General features: G+C 47.0%; 1 non-coding gene across 1 annotated transcript; it reads left to right on the top strand.

The window, feature by feature from the left end:
- Positions 1-3702: 3702 nt before the first annotated feature.
- On the top strand, positions 3703-3808 carry LOC120094867 (U6 spliceosomal RNA). The gene has a single exon (XR_015630081.1). It is a non-coding gene; the product is annotated as a U6 spliceosomal RNA (small nuclear RNA).
- The last annotated feature ends 4910 nt before the right edge of the window (positions 3809-8718 follow it).

Raw genomic sequence — 8718 nt, forward strand, 5'->3', positions numbered from 1 at the left:
CACACACCCACCTCTCCTCTCCTCTCTCCTTTCCTCTCCTCTCCAATCTCTCTCTCTCTCTCTCTCTCTCTCTCTCTCTCTCTCTCTCTCTCTCTCTTTTCCTGATGCTTGTGGGTCCCCATGTAGAATTCTCAGCTACTCCTTCAGTACCAAGTCTCCCAGCCACCACAATAATGGACTAAACCTCTGAAACGGTAAGCAAGCCCCAGTTAGATGCTTTTCTTTATGAGACTTGCTGTGGTCATGGTGTCTCTTCACAGCAGTAGAACACTGACTAAAACAGATGGACCATCAGAAGCATCCCATGCGACCAAGTCTCTTATTTCTAGGCCCAAGTTTCACACGGAAAAAGAAGAGTCCATTCAACAGACTCTAAGGAAGCTTCTAGCATCAGTGTCTCCCCCCCATCATGGTGCCTCCCTGTCTAGTTACGTCTCTTCTTTAATTTCTATTTTTTGTTTTGTTTTGTTTTTTCAAGACAGGGTTTCTTCGTGTACCTCTGGCTATCCTGGAACTCCCTCTGTAGACCAGGCTGGTCTCACAGTCACAGTCTTGGTTTTTTAATCCTGGGGAGAAAACAAATGTGTGTGAACACCAATGTCTCTCTAGGCAAAAGATGGCGGCCATCTCTGGCTCCGTTTATTTGGAATCTCCTCAAGTACAGTACAGTGCCTGGAAGTAAAGTGACCATGACTTAGGATCTGGCTGGGGGCCCTGAGCCTGGGGACGTTCTTGTGCCCATTTCTTTGTATGTACGCATGCGCACACACACAAGTAATGTCATCTAAGAATTAGAGAGGGCTAAGACCTCCTTTACATCGTAGCTCTATTCTCCGTAGCTGGGTGCCTGTGGAAGGGAATCTCCCTTGTCAGCTTTATTGGTTTAAATTCACCCAGGAGCAATGCTAGTCATTTCTACATATGCATTTCCAGACAGCTTCCACAAAGGAGGGAAACCCCACCTTTAAAGTGAGCGGCCCCCATTTCACAAGCTGGGGTCCTGGTCTAAATAAAGAGGGAGAAGGAGAGAAATGCCAAGTCAACACTGGTCTCCCTCTGATTCCTGGCTAAGTGACTATGGCAGCAGCATACGCCCATCTCTGCCACCACAGCCACTTTGTTCCTGGGCCCATCGGGCAATGACAGGGATGGCTGGGGAGAGAGGCTGACAGTCCACAGATGGGTCATCCTGTCTACTTGGTAACTGAACTCGTCCTCAGCTGAAGGCACCGTTTGATGAGCGTTTGAGGGACCCAGCATCTACATCCTTCACCCAAGTGGAGAGATCTATCCTCAGACTTCTTCCTCAGGGGGAATTCTCACCAATTTTCCCATCGTGACCTTTCTGACCAGCCGGTGGCCTCGTGGCGGGTTGACTGCATTAGTCTACTCCGTCCATGGGAAAAGACATCACTTTGCTCTTATGGGAGAAGATATTTATTCTAGTAATGGATTTGCCTTTCCTGTACAGAATGCTTCTGCCAGAGCCACCATCCATGGAGGGTCTTAGTCAGTGTCATGGTATTGCACACAGTATTCTTCTGACCAAGGAAATCATTCACAGCCTGAGTGGGCTCAAGATCATGGAATCCACCAGTTTCACCACCTTCCTGGCCTGGTAGAAGGATGGAATGGCTTTTAAAAAAAATTTTTTTTTGATTCTCTGTGACCTTCGTGTCATGTACTGCAATTCCATTCATCTCCCCATCCCTTCATATCTGCCCTCTGCCCTTCCGAGCTCTCTGGCAAAACGAAACAGAATCTTGCTGTAGAAGCTGCACGGACTCACTGTGTGTCCCACAGTGTACACTTTTGTCCAAACGGCTCTACTTGCAAATGCTCATTGTAGTGAGTCATTGGTCTGGTTCCAGGCCGCTGGCTTCTGCTACAGGATCAGCAGATTCGATTTCTAGCACGCACACGGCAGCTGACAACTGTCTGTAACTCCAGTTCCAGGGAATCTGACACACCCACACCAACGCATATAAAATAAAATTCAATAAATTATTAAAAATGTTCGTACAGATATTTGTGGGGTTTTCTCTCTTTTTTTAAAAAAAAGATTTATTTATTATATATATATGAGTACACTGTGGCTGTCTTCAGACACACCAGAAGAGGGCATCGGATCCCATTACAGATGGCTGTGAGCCACCATGTGGTTGCTGGGAATTGAACTCAGGACCTCTGGAAGAACAGCCAGTGCTCTTGACCCCTGAGCCATCTCTCCAGCCCTATGTTCAACTTCTAATGCATTTTTTTGGCAGTCAGAGCATGGTAGGCATAGTCATGACCTGGTTATTGTTTCACTTGGAGACCTAGCACAACATGAGGAGGTATAATTGTGTGTCAAGTTGGCAAGAGGCGGCCTTGCGATGGCTACTTTGGTTGTCAACTTGACTCCATCTGGAATTGACTAAAAATTGGCTGAATATACCTGCGAGGGGTTTTGCTTAATCATTCGAAGTGGAAAGACCCACTTCTGAGCCAGATCTTTGAGGTGGGAAGACACACCTCTAATCTGGGCCACAGCTTGCCGGAAGCCCATGTAAAGGCTCTGGAAGAAGGAAGCCGCTCTCTTTGCTTGCTTGCTCTCACCTCACTAGCAAGGCCATTCCTTCACTGGCGCTGCAGCCTGCTTCTGAGAGTTGCCAGCATAGACCAGCTAAGACATCCAGCCTCCTGGATGGAACAACTACTGAGTTCTTGGACCTTCCATTCACAGGCAGTCATTGTTGGATTAGCAGGACCACAGCATATATGTTATTCTAATAAAACTCCACGGACTGTATCCCCTTAAATTGTGAGTAAAGGGGTTGGGGATTTAGCTCAGTGGTAGAGCGCTTGTCTAGCAAGTGCAAGGCCCTGGGTTCGGTCCCCAGCTCCGAAAAAAAGAAAAAAAAATTGTGAGAAAAACAGCTCCTCCTTTCTCAAGTTGCTTTTGTCGAAAGTATTGTGCCCCAGCAGCAGGAAGGTAATACAGCAACCTTCCAGAGCTTTAGAGTCCTTGTTGGTGGGAGATCATCCTGTGAACCAGGCACTAGCCTGAGCCCTTTGTGTGTATGTGATGACTAGTATTAACGTTACTCGCTAGACTACGCAGTCATCTAAGGACAAGCCTGCAAACACACTTCAGGACATTAGCTTCTGGCCATGTGGATGTTGTTTGGGAAGGTTCAGATTGAAAGTGGTTTGCACCATTCCGGGGCTGTGGACTGTACAAAAGGAAAGAGCTAAAGGGACACATATTCTCTGAGTGTGGATACAAAGTAACCAATTCACTCAAGCACCCCCTGCTGTGATTTTCCAGCCGTGATGATCTCTAACCTGTAATTGGGAGCCAGAATAAGCCCTTTCTCCTTTAAGTTGCCTTTGCCAGAGTAATTCATCACTGCAACAGAAAAAAAAAACTAGGACAGTGTATGAATTATTTGACCCACAACTCTGAGCTAGATGCTATTTTTAGTCTGCTTTTATAGATGGGGAAATGGACACAGAAGGAGAGCTTCAGTCATTTGGCTATGGTCAGGTCACGCTAGGTGGTGGCCACAGCTGCATTTGACCCCAGGCACTCTGCTTAGGACTGCTTTACCACCGACCTATGCTTGAGGAAACTCATGGGTTCAGCTGGTGCGGGAGCACCCAGGCTGGTGGCCATCAAACTCTTGGCTTGAATTTCTGCTTTTCAGTATATGACTTAATGTGCTCATGGCAGTAGCGCATATAGTAAAATTTGAACGGTACTGAGAAGATTAGCTGGTCTCTGAGCAAGAACGACACCCAAATTCATAACTCAGTGGCTGTTCTTTGGCGGGCCTGGGAATGAATTTGCTGGCAACCAGATGACTTTGGGATAGTAAGGTCTTCCCTCACAGTGGTGATTACTCGTCAAAGCTGGTTCATTTCTGGCTTTGATCCCAGGCCTAAGCAATAGCTATAATTCTTTAGAACAGTCAAGATGCTACCACAGCCCCTGAGCATATTTTTTCTGAGTATCTCTCTTTCCAGGCCCTCAGAAACATAGCTTTATCCTTCTAGGCCTCCCTAACTCCCAACTGAGAGGAGGGTGCTTGAGTTTCCTGCCTCTTGTCCTAGACTCCCTTTCTTTTTTTTTTTTTTTTTTTTTTTTGGTTCTTTTTTTTCGGAGCTGGGGACCAAACCCAGGGCCTTGCGCTTCCTAGGTAAGTGCTCTACCACTGAGCTAAATCCCCAGCCCCCCTAGACTCCCTTTCACATTTACCAAGTGAGCTTCAGACACAAGACAACAAGAATGTGTCGCTTCATTCATTCTTGCTTGCATTGACCTACCCATGGAGATTTTTCCTCTTTGGCTGCCAGAGTCTTACGTGATGGTAGATTCTGTGGTTAGGAACAGAGAGGGAACCCCTGCTCAGTGCAAGATGCCCAATGAGTATTACTTAAATGTTTTGTTTCTGAGGCTGAATCCTGTACACCCAGGCTCACCTCACACTGGCTATGTAGTTGAGGATAACTGAGTTCCTGATCCTCCTGCCTCTGCTTTCTGAGTACTGAGATTACAGGCAGTTGACACGGTGCCTGGTTTGAGTTGAACCCAGTGCCTTGTGCCTGCTAGGCAAGTACTCTACCAAATGAAAGACACACAGACACACACACAGACACACAGACACGCATGCACGCACGCACGCACGCACGCACGCACACACGCACGTACATATGTACGTATGTATGTAGATGAGACAAAGTCTCACATAGCCCTGACTGGTCTCAAACTGTGGATGACTCTGGTTGTCCTGCCTGCATCTCCCAAGCGATTGCAGATACAAGCTGTAGTTCCTGGCAATAAATGCTAACTTAATGAAAGAATGAATTAATACAAACAGGGAAAGCAGTGATCCTTGGCCTCGCCAAGTTTCTTACAGTCTAAAGGAAGAGACACACCCTCTTGCTTGCCCACATACCCCTAATAAACGGAAGGATAGATGCTCCTGTGGTCTGTGGACCTGGAGGAGTCGTGAGGACTTGTTGATCAGGCCTTTGTACTCACCAAGTTTGGGCAGTTTATCACATGTGCTGTCGTGTTTTTCTCTAAGCCAGTTCTAGCCAGTCCAGTGAAGGCCTTAGAGTGGGGGCTGAGCTGGTGCTGGGAGGGAAGCTTACCCAAGGAGTACATCTCTCAGTGGGGCAATCTGCCAGCAGAGGGGCCCTTGGGTCCTACAACAAATGTTGTCAGCAGCCTCCCTCTGGCTGCTTCCTGTTTTCCACCCACCCTCATCCTACCTCAGAACCAGTGTCAGAGCCAGCTGTTCAAGAGCTGAAATCCAAGTCCAGCCATTGTTTCCCACTTTTGGCTAGTGAGTGTGTGTGTGTGTTTTGCTGGAACCCATTGTGTGCCACAAGGATTGTATCTGTTCTGCCAAGTCTCAGTCTCAGGCCCGGGATGCCATGTTTGGGATACCTGGAATTTCCTGCCCAGGGCAAGAGAAGAACCTGGGCTAGGGTGGGTGCTGAGTTTGGCATCAAGTGTTGAAGAAGTGACAGGGGAGTGGGGTCGTGTCTGATGATGGGTTGAATATGCTCTTTTTTTTTTTTCCCCTTTTTTCGGAGCTGCGGACCGAACCCAGGGCCTTGCGCTTCCTAGGCAAGCGCTCTACCACTGAGCTAAATCCCCAACCCCGAATATGCTCTTTTAAAATGGCGCAAGAGGGGACCCTAAGCACGTACAGACACATGCACACAGACCTGGCAGGACAGGGAGCTACTCATCCAGATAGTGCGTATAAGGTTCAGCAGTACCAAGTGTTCATACACTGTGAAGTCTCAGACACCTGCACTGCCGGGTGGATGAGGGGGGAACCCAGCCCCAGGTGGTGTCAGCTCAGCCTCCCTAGCAGCTGTTCCAGGTGTCATTCCAGATGCTTCCGGAACCCGGAATGGATGGGGGACGGCCTGCTGATCTGGCAGGGATGGGACCGTAGAATCATCAGTCCTACTGCTGCCTGCATAGCCAGACAGGATCCATTTCTATCTCTGTAAATGTGACTACTAGGTCACTAATATAACAGCTGTCGAGTATTTTTTTATATATATTTATGTTTTTTTGTAGCGCTGGAGCCTCCCGCATAATAAACAAGTACCCTGTGCTGAGCTACAGAGCCTGGGTCCTCTTCTGTGCTTTCTGCTTAGAGGTGCAGTCTCACTAAGTCATCCAAGCCACCCTTGACCTTGTGACCTGATCCCTGTGCCTAAGCATGCCTAGTAGCTGGAATTACAGGCCTGCGCCACCGGAGTGGGCTCCTGCTGTCCTTGACTAGCTTGTCCCACTTATCACAACGTCCTCAAAGTCTGTGCATGCTGTACGCACATAAGGGTCTCACAGCGTATGCAGCACAGGCTGAAGCTCCCTCGGAAAGCCAGGCTGTCCTCGAAACCACGGCAATCTTTCTGCTTTTACCTCTTGGATGGTGAACTTACTACATAAGACACACCTGAAAACATCGTTATCCTTCCCTAAGAAAGTCACTCAAAGTACGTCATACCCAAGTGTGGGCTTGGGCTCCTGGAGGAACCGTGCGCCTTCCTTCCTTCCTTCTGTTTTGTTCTTTGCTTTCTTTTGAGAAAGAGCATCATTCTAGAGCCTGCCAGGTCAGGCCTTGGACTCGAAATGATCTTGGTTCTGCAATACCTCCACACGTAGCTAAAATTATATTTCTTAGCCTTCCATCGAACTCAATATCCTGAGACTGGAAAAAGACAACGTATATAGTAAAACTTTATGCACCAAAATGGTGGTCATAGATTTCACTAGAAGGAAGTTAGGAAGGAGATGGGGATAACTGAAACTTTAGGAAGTAAACTAATCACCATCTTTTGAAGTTTTGAAATGATCTTTTTGTTGTTTTTTTGGGGGGGGGTGTTGAGACAGCCTCATATAGCTCTGGCTTGTCTTCAACCCTGTGTAACATAGAACGATCCTGAGCACCTTGTCTTCTTGTCTCTAGACCTCCCTCCAGACCCCTTCTCCCCACCTAAGTGCTATGGTTGTAAGGATGCAGGAACACATCTGGGTCCGAAATAATCTTCAATACCTCTACGGAGCAGGGAACTGAACTAATTTAGGTGCTCTGTGTGTCCAACCAAGGTGACAAAGAGACTTACAGCAGCCTCCTGGACTCAAATTCTAGGCTTGTGGTCTTTATTATTATTATTATTATTATTATTAGTAGTAGTAGTAGTAGTAGTAGTAGTAGTAGTAGTAGTAGTAGTAGTAGTTGTTTATTTACTTATTTTCAAGCAAGTTTTCTTTGTGTTAACAGTCCTGCCTGGCCTGGAACTTTATTTGTAGACGAGGCTGGTCTTGAATTTACACAGATCCACTCGCTTCTGCCTTTCAAGTGCTGAGATTTAAAAGGCGTGCACCACCGTCGTCAGTCTAAAAGTTTTGTTTTACAACTCTTCTTTTAAAAGTAGATCTATCCTTATTTTGAGCCTGTGCTATCCTCTCACAATAAATGTCTCATTTTAAAAGGGCTGAGTGATCGGTTTAAAGGGAACTGCATGGAGCTGTCTAATGGTCAGGAGTCAGTTTGTCTTATTTTGGATGGGAAGGATTGAACAAAGGTTCTTAATTATGCCAAGTTATAATTGTTATGAAAGTTACCCCTGAACGACACCTCCAGCCCTTTGAGTTTCATAAAAAACAAAAACAAAAACAAAAACAAAAAATAAAACTATGTGATCAATTTAATCAGTATAATCTTATTTGTTTTCGAAACTATGTGTGGTGGAAGAGCATGGGGGGTGGGGAGGAGTAAACTGTGGGATTCTAGCTAGGCCTTGTGGTGCATTCCTATGATTCAAGCACTGGGGAGGCAGAGGCGGGTGCATTTCTGAGTTTGAAGCCAGCCTGGTGTTCATAGTGAGTTCCGGGACAGTCAGAGCTATGTAGAGAGATCCTGTTTTGTTCTGTTGCTGTTGCTTTTTAAATAATAAAACAATGCAAACAAAAATGAAAGAAAAAGATGTGGGACTCTGTCCCCTAGAGATGCTGGATCCTCTGTGGAGGTTTTACTTGTGTGTGTTGATAGGGGAGGGTATTGCGAATCAGCTCACCCAGGGACTGACCCAGCTTCCTTCTCGGGCCGGGGAAATGGGATACCTCTGTGCTATGAAATGTTGATGAGGTGGAGTGGGGACCAGCGCAGGAGTAGCAGATGGAATTCCTGGACGATTGTTCCGGCTGTCACCAGAGAAGACTGGTAGGAAGGAGCACTGGATAATTTATGGAGGGACAGATGCTAAGCCTTCTCCGGAACCATCTGGTCAAGCGGGGCCTGGGATTGGGGTAGATGTCTTTAGGTCTGAGCAAACTCTGGCCACGAGTCCTTCCTGTCTCCTTTACCTGGCTTCTTCTTGTCCTGGAGTCTTTTCAGAAGGGCTGTGCTCCCTGAGGACGCAGGCGGGACTCCAGCTGACTCTCCTCTCAGGTTCTCCTCTGTCGAATCTGGCATTGTCCTTACCACCCTCCCTGCCAGGATCCAGTGATGTCTTAGGGCGGGGATGAGGGCATGGCTTTTCTTATTTTACTGCATTTTCAACTCTTCCTTCCACTACTGCATTCCAGAATCTTTCAGCCACTCACGTCCAGATCACTTGTTGAATAACAAATATTTACTGAGTACCTACTGTGGGCAAACAATTTAGACACCAGGGACACTGTGCTAAATGAGAAAAAAGGAG

This window comes from Rattus norvegicus, chromosome 9, assembly GCF_021556685.1.
Source record: "Rattus norvegicus strain SHRSP/BbbUtx chromosome 9, alternate assembly SHRSP_T2T, whole genome shotgun sequence".
Classification (NCBI taxonomy): Eukaryota; Metazoa; Chordata; class Mammalia; order Rodentia; family Muridae; genus Rattus; species Rattus norvegicus.